Raw genomic sequence first — 11,913 nt, forward strand, 5'->3', positions numbered from 1 at the left:
CGTCTACAGTTCCCACTGATCTGGTAATTACCCCCTTTATATGCTGGCAAACGGAGGATCCATTTTAATGTTGATTTGTGACAATTTGTGTTAATTGTTTCTATTGTCTTAATTGTCTCTTATGTAATAAACCTGTTACATGTGGTACTACACCATGAGAGATTTTGTTTATATCCCTTACATGTGGAATATATGCTGAAGGAATTTTCGGCAAAAGTAATGCGCTACTGAGCGCCGGATAAGTCTGTAACTTTATTTGTGTTTTTGGTGACTTTGGTGAAGGTTTCTGGGAGAGCCTTTTTTTGAGGTTACGGATTATGCTGGCTGCTTTTTTTTTTGCGCACGTTGTCCAACCTGTACAACACACACAGTCTATGTAGAAGATACTGGTCGTGTCTTCCATATCCGGAGATCTCGTATCCCAAATATTCAAAAAACTGTTGTTTTTTTACCCCTTTCTACCTAGTCCCCCGATGTTCACGGCAGCCTTCAGGAGCTTCTTCGCAATCTTCAGCGGTCCCAGGAGTGCATTGCGCGGGTGTGTGCCAGTGATGTCACCGCCGTGTCTGCAAACTCGCGCAATGCACTCCTGGGACGCTAAAGAAGATCCTGGAGGCTGCTGTGGACACCGGGGGATGCAGAGGACACCGTTGGGACCAAGTAAGTATGTAAAAAAAATATATACATATATATCACAAAACCGTAAAAATCCCTTATCCAGAATGCTTGTGGTCCTGAGCATTTCGGATAAGGGATACTCGACCTGTATATGAATTACATTCTAAGATGGTGTCAGAGACGCATTTGGCCACAGAAGCTGTCTGAATGAAGGACTTTGTAGCATGAAGGAAGGTCTGTAGCGTATTAATGTGCACACAACAACCGTTCATTTGTGGATCTGTGTTCTCAATATAGCAAAACCACAGACAATTCCAGGTTTCATCAATGTGGCAGTCAGCAGAAGCTCATAGTGTTCATAGCACACTCTGGTCTGTATCTCACTGCTGGGAGTGTTATAGACCAGACTGTGCTAGAGGCACCACAGCAGACAGCGACACCCCAGCCAGGAAAGAGGAACTGCACCTACTAGAATGAACACTAACTAATTTATTGATTTCTGGGCTTGATTCAGACGTGATTAGCGATGGCCATCGGTGCAGTCACCATCGATGGTTACGCTGACTCTGTGTGGGGAGCACACTTGCCGAGAAGATTTTATTTTATTAGAGGGTGTTCCCGAGTGAACCAGAATTACCCCCACAGTGAGAGTATGCCAGTTTAGCGGTTAGATGTTAACCCGGGTTGCGATAATTTCTGTGGAGTCACAGAGGGGGTCACATACGGTACCTGGGTATTTCTTGGTGGTCTCCCATCCCAGTACTAGCCCAGTGTGACACTTCTTAGCTTTCAAGTACGGGAGGTGTTTGGGTGTAGTCAGTGTGGTAGGACCGTATATTAATCACTCCTACCGCATATGGGTGGGTATCATCTGCGCGGAACACACAAAAACTGCATATAAAAATTACTCTATCCAAACGTAAGTATGTACGGTGTGTGTTGGATAAATGAGAGTGTAGTTATCACTACAATCCTCTTCTTTCACCTTTTTTTTTACCAGTCTCCTCATACTCTCCAAGGGGCGGGCAGCTGACATCACCAGATGCTGCCCTGCGAATCCTGTGGACTCGTAAGGCTGCGAATATGCAGCCTTGCGTGTCAACCAGAATAAGTACTGCACCGTGCTGCTGTGTCTGCTCCATCTAATCAAGGGGAACGCTCCAATAACTCAGATATTGCTCACACTGGGAATACACTATTCACCAGTTCCATCTCTTGGAAATGTTTAACATTAAAATAACTGCTTTAGTTAAGCATCAGAGAAATCACTGAATGTGGGAAATGTTTTAAACAGAAATCACATCTTACTACACATATTATAATTCACAAACTGTTTTCATGCTCTGCGTATGGGAAATGTTTTACACTGAAATTAAGCCTGCTGGCATATCAGATTCACACAGGTCACACAGCAAAATGTTGTGAGTGGGGAAATGTTTTACAAATAAATGATATCTTGTTACACATGAGAGAACACACACAGACGAAAAACCATTTTCATGTCCGGAGTGTGGGAAATGTTTTTCCTAAAAGTCACATCTTGTACATAAGCGAGAGCAAACGGGCGAGAAGCCATTTTCATGTGTTGAATGTGTGGGAAGTGTTTTCATGCAGAATCTTGTCTTGTAGTGCATCAGAGAAGTCACACAGGTGAGAAACCATTTGCATTTTCCAAGTGTGGAAAATGTTTTTCACATAAATCAAATTTTATTCAAAATCAGCAAGTTCACATCATTGAGAACTCATTTCCGTGTCCAGAGTGCTTGAACATGGTCACATGGTCACCCTCTATGCTGGAGACCACATTGAGCGATAACTAACACCCAGGTGCTGGCATGTATAGAAAAGAGAGGGGTAGATCCCTCCAAAAATGACTTTTGGGGTTCCTGCTTTGTAGGATACTTTTATCATCGATGAGGAAGAGCGCGGTTTCCCAAAATCTATGATGAAGGAGCAACAGAGTATTCCCCCCCCCCCCCCCCCCCCCACGTATTAAAAGAAGGGTTGGGGAACCTTTGGCCCTCGAGCTGTTGAACCCACAACCCAGCATGCCCTGCTACAGTTTTGGTGCAGCTGCTCTTTGCATACAGAGGTCCCTGTGTCAGTAATAGAGATAAGAGTGATGTCACTGTGATGCTCCCAGACCCCCTCACCCCCCCCGTCAGGTCCCTGTGTCAGTAATAGAGATAAGAGTGATGTCACTGTGATGCTCCCAGACCCCCCCTCACCTCCCCGGTCAGGTCCCTGTGTCAGTAATAGAGATAAGAGTGATGTCACTGTGACGCTCCCAGACCCCCTCACCTCCCCCGTCAGGTCCCTGTGTCAGTAATAGAGATAAGAGTGATGTCACTGTGATGCTCCCAGACCCCCTCACCTCCCCCCGTCAGGTTCCTGTGTCAGTAATAGAGATAAGAGTGATGTCACTGTGATGCTCCCAGACCCCCTCACCTCCCCAGTCAGGTCCCTGTGTCAGTAATAGACATAAGAGTGATGTCACTGTGACGCTCCCAGACCCCCTCACCTCCCCGGTCAGGTCCCTGTGTCAGTAATATATAAGAGTGACGTCACTGTGATGCTCCCAGACCCCCTCACCTCCCCGGTCCGGTCCCTGTGTCAGTAATAGAGATAAGAGTGATGTCACTGTGACGTTCCCAGACTCCCTTACCTCCCCAGTCAGGTCCCTGTGTCAGTAATAGACATAAGAGTGATGTCACTGTGACGTTCCCAGACCCCCTCACCTCCCCGGTCAGGTCCCTGTGTCAGTAATATATAAGAGTGACGTCACTGTGATGCTCCCAGACCCCCTCACCTCCCCAGTCAGGTCCCTGTGTTAGTAATAGAGATAAGAGTGATGTCACTGTGACGCTCCGAGACCCCCTCACCCCCCGTCAGGTCCCTATGTCAGTAATAGAGATAAGAGTGATGTCACTGTGACGCTCCGAGACCCCCTCACCTCCCCAGTCAGGTCCCTCTGTCAGTGATAGAGATAAGAGTGATGTCACTGTGACGCTCCCAGACCCCCTCACCTCCCCGGTCAGGTCCCTGTGTCAGTAATAGTGATGTCACTGTGATGCTCCCAGACCCCCTCACCTCCCCGTCAGGTCCCTGTGTTAGTAATAGAGATAAGAGTGACGTCACTGTGACACCCCCAGACCCCCTCACCTCCCTGGTCAGGTCCCTGTGTTAGTGATAGAGATAAGAGTGACGTCACTGTGATGCTCCCAGACCCCCTCACCTCCCCAGTCAGGTCCCTGTGTCAGTAATAGAGATAAGAGTGACGTTACTGTGACGCTCCCAGACCCCCTCACCTCCCCAGTCAGGTCCCTGTGTCGGTAATAGAGATAAGAGTGACGTCACTGTGACGCTCCCAGACCCCCTCACCTCCCCCGTCAGGTCCCTGTGTCAGTAATAGAGATAAGAGTGACGTCACTGTGACGCTCCCAGACCCCCTCACCTCCCCGTCAGGTCCCTGTGTTAGTAATAGAGATAAGAGTGATGTCACTGTGACGCTCCCAGACCCCCTCATCTCCCTGGTCAGGTCCCTGTGTTAGTGATAGAGATAAGAGTGACGTCACTGTGACGCTCCCAGACCCCCTCACCTCCCAGGTCAGGTCCCTGTGTCAGTAATAGAGATAAGAGTGATGTCACTGTGATGCTCCCAGACCCCCTCACCTCCCCAGTCAGATCCCTGTGTCAGTAATAGAGATAAGAGTGATGTCACTGTGATGCTCCCAGACCCCCTCACCTCCCCAGTCAGGTCCCTGTGTCGGTAATAGAGATAAGAGTGACGTCACTGTGACGCTCCCAGACCCCCTCAGGTCCCTGTGTCAGTAATAGAGATAAGAGTGACGTCACTGTGACGCTCCCAGACCCCCTCACCTCCCCGTCAGGTCCCTGTGTTAGTAATAGAGATAAGAGTGATGTCACTGTGACGCTCCCAGACCCCCTCACCTCCCTGGTCAGGTCCCTGTGTTAGAGATAAGAGTGACGTCACTGTGACGCTCCCAGATTCCCTCACCTCCCAGGTCAGGTCCCTGTGTCAGTAATAGCGATAAGAGTGATGTCACTGTGATGCTCCCAGACCCCCTCACCTCCCTAGTCAGATCCCTGTGTCAGTAATAGAGATAAGAGTGATGTCACTGTGATGCTCCCAGACCCCCTCACCTCCCCGGTCAGGTCCCTGTGTCAGTAATAGAGATAAGAGTGATGTCACTGTGACGCTCCCAGATTCCCTCACCTCCCAGGTCAGGTCCCTGTGTCAGTAATAGAGATAAGAGTGATGTCACTGTGATGCTCCCAGACCCCCTCACCTCCCCAGTCAGATCCCTGTGTCAGTAATAGAGATAAGAGTGATGTCACTGTGATGCTCCCAGACCCCCTCACCTCCCCAGTCAGATCCCTGTGTCAGTAATAGAGATAAGAGTGATGTCACTGTGATGCTCCCAGACCCCCTCACCTCCCCGGTCAGGTCCCTGTGTCAGTAATAGAGATAAGAGTGATGTCACTGTGACGCTCCCAGATTCCCTCACCTCCCAGGTCAGGTCCCTGTGTCAGTAATAGAGATAAGAGTGATGTCACTGTGATGCTCCCAGATTCCCTCACCTCCCAGGTCAGGTCCCCGTGTCAGTGATAGAGATAAGAGTGATGTCTTATCTCTGTTAACTCAGGAATACATTTTGGATGTGATTATTTTTCAGACTGCGGTTTAAAACCATGCACCAGAACCAACTTCTTTCAACTCAGTAATACATTTTGGATGTCTACCTAGAGTTTAAAGCAAAAAAACAGGAACTTGTACGGCGTGAATGACGTCACTGCATAGTAGCTACGAGGAACGCGGAGAGTCATTCTATGATTGGCTGGTACAGTGGCGTGTGCCATTAGTCCTGTGTCTGGGACAGCCGCTCAGGCTGAGCCACCACAGGTTCGAATCCTCCTCCAGTGACCCCACGGCTTAATGCACTAGAAAGCGCATAGATAGGGGAGGTATTAATTAGGGACGCTGCCTGCTGTTTCCGGGGCGTGGGGTGTAGCGCCTTCGGATCTGGGAGAAGCCTGAGTTTTTGGCTCATCCACTGTCTGATACCACAATAGTTTCTGTTAAAATCACATGTACGCATAATATTAGCCACCATATAACCGGGAGGAATAAGGGGGGGGGGGGCAGGACGGAGTCTGGTAGGGACGCACTTGTGTACAGACCAATTATTCTAAATGTATATTTTATTCATTGTCACAAAATTAGTCGCATTTGGTTACACAAAGTAACACCAAAATAACTTGTCGGCATTTCGCTGGTGTCAACATTTTTAACGCTTTTCCGCGGCGCACTAATGACCATGTCAACCTAGTGACTGTTGACATAGTCATCATGGTCGACTTGAGCCGCACCCCCTGCCTGTGCACAGTACACAGTATCTGTATTATAATCACATAGATAGTAACACCAGGAGCAGGGGCGTCACTAGAGCTTTGTGGGCCCCATAGCAAACTTTTTAAGGGCCCCTCTAACTTAGTGTGAAAGGCAGCAGGAATATAGACATAGGGACAGAAGCAGCAGGAACATAGGGACAGGGGAGGAGGGGACATAGGGACAGAAGCAGCAGGAACATAGGGACAGAGGAGGAGGGGACATAGGGACAGAGGAGGAGGGGACATAGGAGGAGGGGACATAGGGACAGAAGAGGAGGGGACATAGAGACAGGGGAGGAGGGGACATAGGGACAGGGGAGGAGGGGACATAGGGACAGGGGAGGAGGGGACATAGGGACAGAGGAGGAGGGGACATAGGGACAGAGGAGGAGGGGACATAGGAGGAGGGGACATAGGGACAGAAGAGGAGGGGACATAGAGACAGGGGAGGAGGGGACATAGGGACAGGGGAGGAGGGGACATAGAGACCGGGGAGGAGGGGACATAGAGACCGGGGAGGAGGGGACATAGGGACAGGGGAGGAGGGGACATAGAGACCGGGGAGGAGGGGACACAGAGACCGGGGAGGAGTGGACACAGGGACAGGGGAGGAGGGGACATAGAGACCGGGGAGGAGGGGACATAGGGACAGAGGCAGCGCGGACATTGGGACAGAGGAGGAGGGGACATAGGGACAGGGGAGAAGGGGACATAGGGACAGGGGAGGAGGGGACATAGAGACCGGGGAGGAGGGGACATAGGGACAGGGGAGGAGGGGACATAGGGACAGGGGAGGAGGGGACATAGGGACAGGGGAGGAGGGGACATAGAGACCGGGGAGGAGGGGACATAGGGACAAGGGAGGAGGGGACATAGAGACAGAGGAGGAGGGGACATAGGGACAGAGGAGGAGGGGACATAGGGACAGAGGAGGAGGGGACATAGAGACCGGGGAGGAGGGGACATAGAGACAGAGGAGGAGGGGACATAGGGACAGAGGAGGAGGGGACATAGAGACAGAGGAGGAGGGGACATAGAGACAGAGGAGGAGGGGACATAGGGACAGGTGAGGAGGGGACATAGGGACAGAGGCAGCGCGGACATTGGGACAGAGGAGGAGGAGACATAGGGACAGGGGAGAAGGGGACATAGGGACAGGGGAGGAGGGGACATAGAGACCGGGGAGGAGGGGACATAGGGACAGGGGAGGAGGGGACATAGGGACAGGGGAGGAGGGGACATAGAGACCGGGGAGGAGGGGACATAGGGACAGGGGAGGAGGGGACACAGAGACCGGGGAGGAGGGGACATAGGGACCGGGGAGGAGGGGACATAGGGACAGGGGAGGAGGGGACATAGAGACAGGGGAGGAGAGGATATACAAACAGAGGCAGCGCGGACATTTAAAAAAACTGGAGATGTCTTACCAAATCTCTCACTCCCTAAATCTCTCTTCCTATTAAATTTCACCCTATATTTTCGATATAAGGTAACATTACAGGTCATTATGATGAATAAAAATGCTTGCTTGACAATTTTTACACCTATTTTGACAAATTTGCTCGGCACTCAAAGGGTAAAGGTCTGCTTTACTTTTTCAAAAGAGGGCTCTCCACTTATGGAGATGTTTAACCTTATGGAGATGTTTAACCTTTGGTACAGCAGCATCCAATCTGTTTTTTTTTTAACAGGGATAACTTCTCAAGGATGCGTTTTAAGAAATGCTTCAGTACATCTGACTTTTGAATGTCACAGTGTTGTGTGTCCCTACTATGGAATTCCATTTATTTATATATGCAAAGTCTATCTAATTTATTCATTTCGCATGCAACCAATAATTGAATGTCCAGATTTATAATCAATGAATATTGTTTATAAGTGTAACCAGATGAAACTGTATCATGGATAATAAATATAACAATACAGGTATTATACATAATAACGATTATTGCTCCAGCATCCTTAAATAAAGCTACCCTCAGTGATAAATATATATGAATGTATATATATATATAAATGTGAATATAATGCTGTAAGGGGGAGAAAGGGGCGTGTATGTGAGGCAGCGGCCATCTTAGCTAGAACACATGTTAGTCTGCCACATGGCATTCCGCCATCTTAGATTCCACTACATAGCACACAAAGGAAACCTTAGCAAAAGACTATTAACTTCCGCCTGGCAAACACATATAAACTGACTGTATGTTCATAATTTCTATTCACAACATTTACTCCAAATTAACCTCTAACCTGCATCATGCGATACTCACAATCCTGACTATAACTTGCACATCCATCAAACACATTAAATAAAGCTATACACTTCTTCATGTATCATTAATCTACCATGTACTTCTGTACAGAACACTTAAATAGCATTATACAATCTAAGGACTAATCATACCCTGATCACATCACATGCCATTACCCACACAATCCGAGCATCACATGCTAACAACATTTGTTTCATATAAGTTGGTTCTATCCGATAGTTTATCTAGATATTCTCACTGGATATCACACAAAGTATTAACACTCTCCAATAGAAACAACTCAGGGCTAATCCATTCTGGGACGCAGACACACACACTTCAATACAAAGAATCCAGACAATATATTACAGAACTCCATTACAACCACACTAAGACACACATGGGCCAGTCCAAAACTCCAATGTTAACCATTTACCTGCACCAAGGCCACACTGCAGGCCGGGCCTGAGCGCATGTCTACAATTGATTCTAGGCCTCATTCTGCTTACATAGTAATAGCATCCACCATGCTCAAATCAGTATAATCACTACAGCTTATCCTTACAAATACCAATCTATATAATCTACCGACTGCTGCTATATGTAGCTATTGTGAACCACAATACAATCCATGATGATAGCACGTGGCTGAGCACATGGCACACAGCCGATAGGCCGTCCACATGTAAACGTACACAGCTATCTCTACTAATTTAAGCATATCCTTGCTCACAAATCATAACAGCTACACATACCCATATATATCAGATTCCAATCCTCACTTTATCTCTTCAGTCACGTTTCACATACCTTCCAATCATTTGACATTCTCAGACCTTCAACACTCCATACCTGAACCATACTCTCATGAATAAGCTCTATCCCTTATCAATATTCCGAGCCATGCCTGATACACAGTAATAACATTGGATACTTATCCCTCACTCATGTCCTGGCGAGTCCAGTCCCATGCCTCCTTCCGTCTGCTGCTAAAATCACACACTGAACCATTTGATTCTCTCTTGCTTTCAAGAGAACTCTCGGGGGAGGGGAGAATCCATTCATTAACTTGGTTTCACTAGCCTGTAGACACGCCCCTTTGTTTACAGTATCCTGTGACTGGCTTAGCTGGTTTTTTTCTGTGACTATTCTACTGTGAACTTATAATTTGTAATAACATGTGAGTGCAATATCATATGAAATTCTAATAACTATCATCTGACAGCTAGTGTAATTTCGCTCATTTAGAGACCAAGCATGACATATATGGGATAAAAGATTATTTATCCCTGACTATTATTAATGTTATGTGCATGGTTATAATTTATAATTATGGAAATTATATGCTGGGAAAAATTAGGCATTGACACTACTCCTGGTGTAACTGTATGCGGCAGGCTAGAGGTGTGAGGAGAGATCTGCTGCCGAAACAATAATGGTTCTAGCCCTGTAAACTGAATTAGCTATTGCTGTGGAAATGTTTAGCATCCAGTTGTTTATCATACCAAGATAACTTTAGGCAAATCTATGGAGTGAAAATGTATTCATAAATCAGTCATTTAAAAGCTGAAGGGTTTTGTCATACCTCCCAATTGTCCTGCGGGCGGAGATCCCTCTGCTTTGCTTCCACATGCATGGCCGCCATTAGGGGGGGGTCTAGGGGTACTTGAGTCCCAGGCCTGGGCAGATATTGGACCCGGGTGGCAGCATTGCAGTTATTACCAATGTATCAGAAAAAGTGCCTAGTTCAGGATACACGGCGCTGCCGCTATTGTTACCTCGCGGGTGTGCCTGAGCCTGTGTGCGACATCAGTAGCAGCCCGGATGTGAATGTATTAATCGCAGCCGCTGAGTAAGTCCTGGGGTACGTGGCCGTGGCGATGACTGGTGCCCAGTGTAAAAAATCATTTAGTTGATATATGTCTAAATTTTTTTAGAAGAAAAGACACAGAACCCATTATAAGGTCACACATCTATGTGTTTTCACTGCCACAATGGCAAAACCGGAGCTGATAATTCGGAAATTCTTTTCCCCTGCCCCCACTGACTGGCGGCTTTGGGGCTAATTGGAAAGCCCCAGGAGATCAATCAGCCCCCTGTAATCTTCAGATATTTACATTTCTCTCTTTGTATTTTTTTATAATAAATCTTTTGACCATTCTGTGAGTACTGCTTCCTTATGTGATGTTAAATCAATGTTATCCGCTCACCTGCTCCGCTCTTTTCATCTCACACAATGTATCACTGGCGGCATAATATCTACAGTGCCGGTATAATGTGTACAGTGTGGGGACACAGAACGGCATGTATGACTGCCGGTATAATGTGTACAGTGTGGGGACACAGCACGGCATGTATGACTGCCGGTATAATGTGTACAGTGTGGGGACACAGAACGGCATGTATGACTGCCGGTATAATGTGTACAGTGTGGGGACACAGAACGGCATGTATGACTGCCGGTATAATGTGTACAGTGTGGGGACACAGCACGGCATGTATGACTGCCGGTATAATGTGTACAGTGTGGGGACACAGAACGGCATGTATGACTGCCGGTATAATGTGTACAGTGTGGGGACACAGAACGGCATGTATGACTGCCGGTATAATGTGTACAGTGTGGGGACACAGCACGGCATGTATGACTGCCGGTATAATGTGTACAGTGTGGGGACACAGCACGGCATGTATGACTGCCGGTATAATGTGTACAGTGTGGGGACACAGCACGGCATGTATGACTGCCGGTATAACATGTACAGTGTGGGGACACAGCACAGCATGTACCACTGTCAGTATAATGACACTGGTGCTGTTCATGATGTGACATATCACATATAAGGAATACATGCAAATCCTGATGTCTTAGGTAGTGCGCTTCCCAATTTTCCACCCCAGGAATAAAATCGCTGACAGACCCGTTGCATAACGCTCTACCCATCGTATAATCGGTCAGACTTAGTACATAGCCCGACAACTTCTTGTGCCTTCTTGTCGACATATGCCACAGCCACTTTGCGAGCCAGACGGATAACTCGAATCTCCAGGATATTGATTGGGAGCTTTGACTCCAGTGGAGACTATCGACCTTGGAACTGTTGGTCAAAACCTCCTGCTCCCCAGCCCCTGAGGCTTGCCTCCGTTGTGAGTATTGTCCAATCCCATATGCTGGACCATTGCCCTTGAAGTAGGTTCACCATGTTCAGCCACCAAAGAAGAGAGTCACCATCCTGTGCATGTGGATGTGTAATCCTGACCACTGCGCTAGAAGGTCCAGGTGAAAAGTTATTGAATGAAAACTACCAAATGGAAGGGCTTTGAAAGAAGCAACCATCTCCTAGGAGGCGTATACAGAGGTGCCTCAGTACTTGGCAAGGTGACAGGACCATCTTCACCACTTACTGCAGGGAAAGAATCTTGTAGATAGGTAAGAATACCTTCTGCTCCGCTGTATCCAGATTTAGGCCGAGAAACACCAGTCATCTGTGATGGAGGCAGCTGAGAGTTTTTGAAATTCAAAATCCAACCATGTTGTAGCAGGAACTGACAAACCTGTCGAGCCTCCTGGGCAAGACGTTCCTGGGAAGGGGCCTTCAGTAGAAGATTGTCCAGGTATGGAATTATCGTT

Source organism: Crinia signifera, chromosome 6 (assembly GCF_055691185.1).
Source record: "Crinia signifera chromosome 6, ASM5569118v1, whole genome shotgun sequence".
Taxonomy (NCBI): Eukaryota; Metazoa; Chordata; class Amphibia; order Anura; family Myobatrachidae; genus Crinia; species Crinia signifera.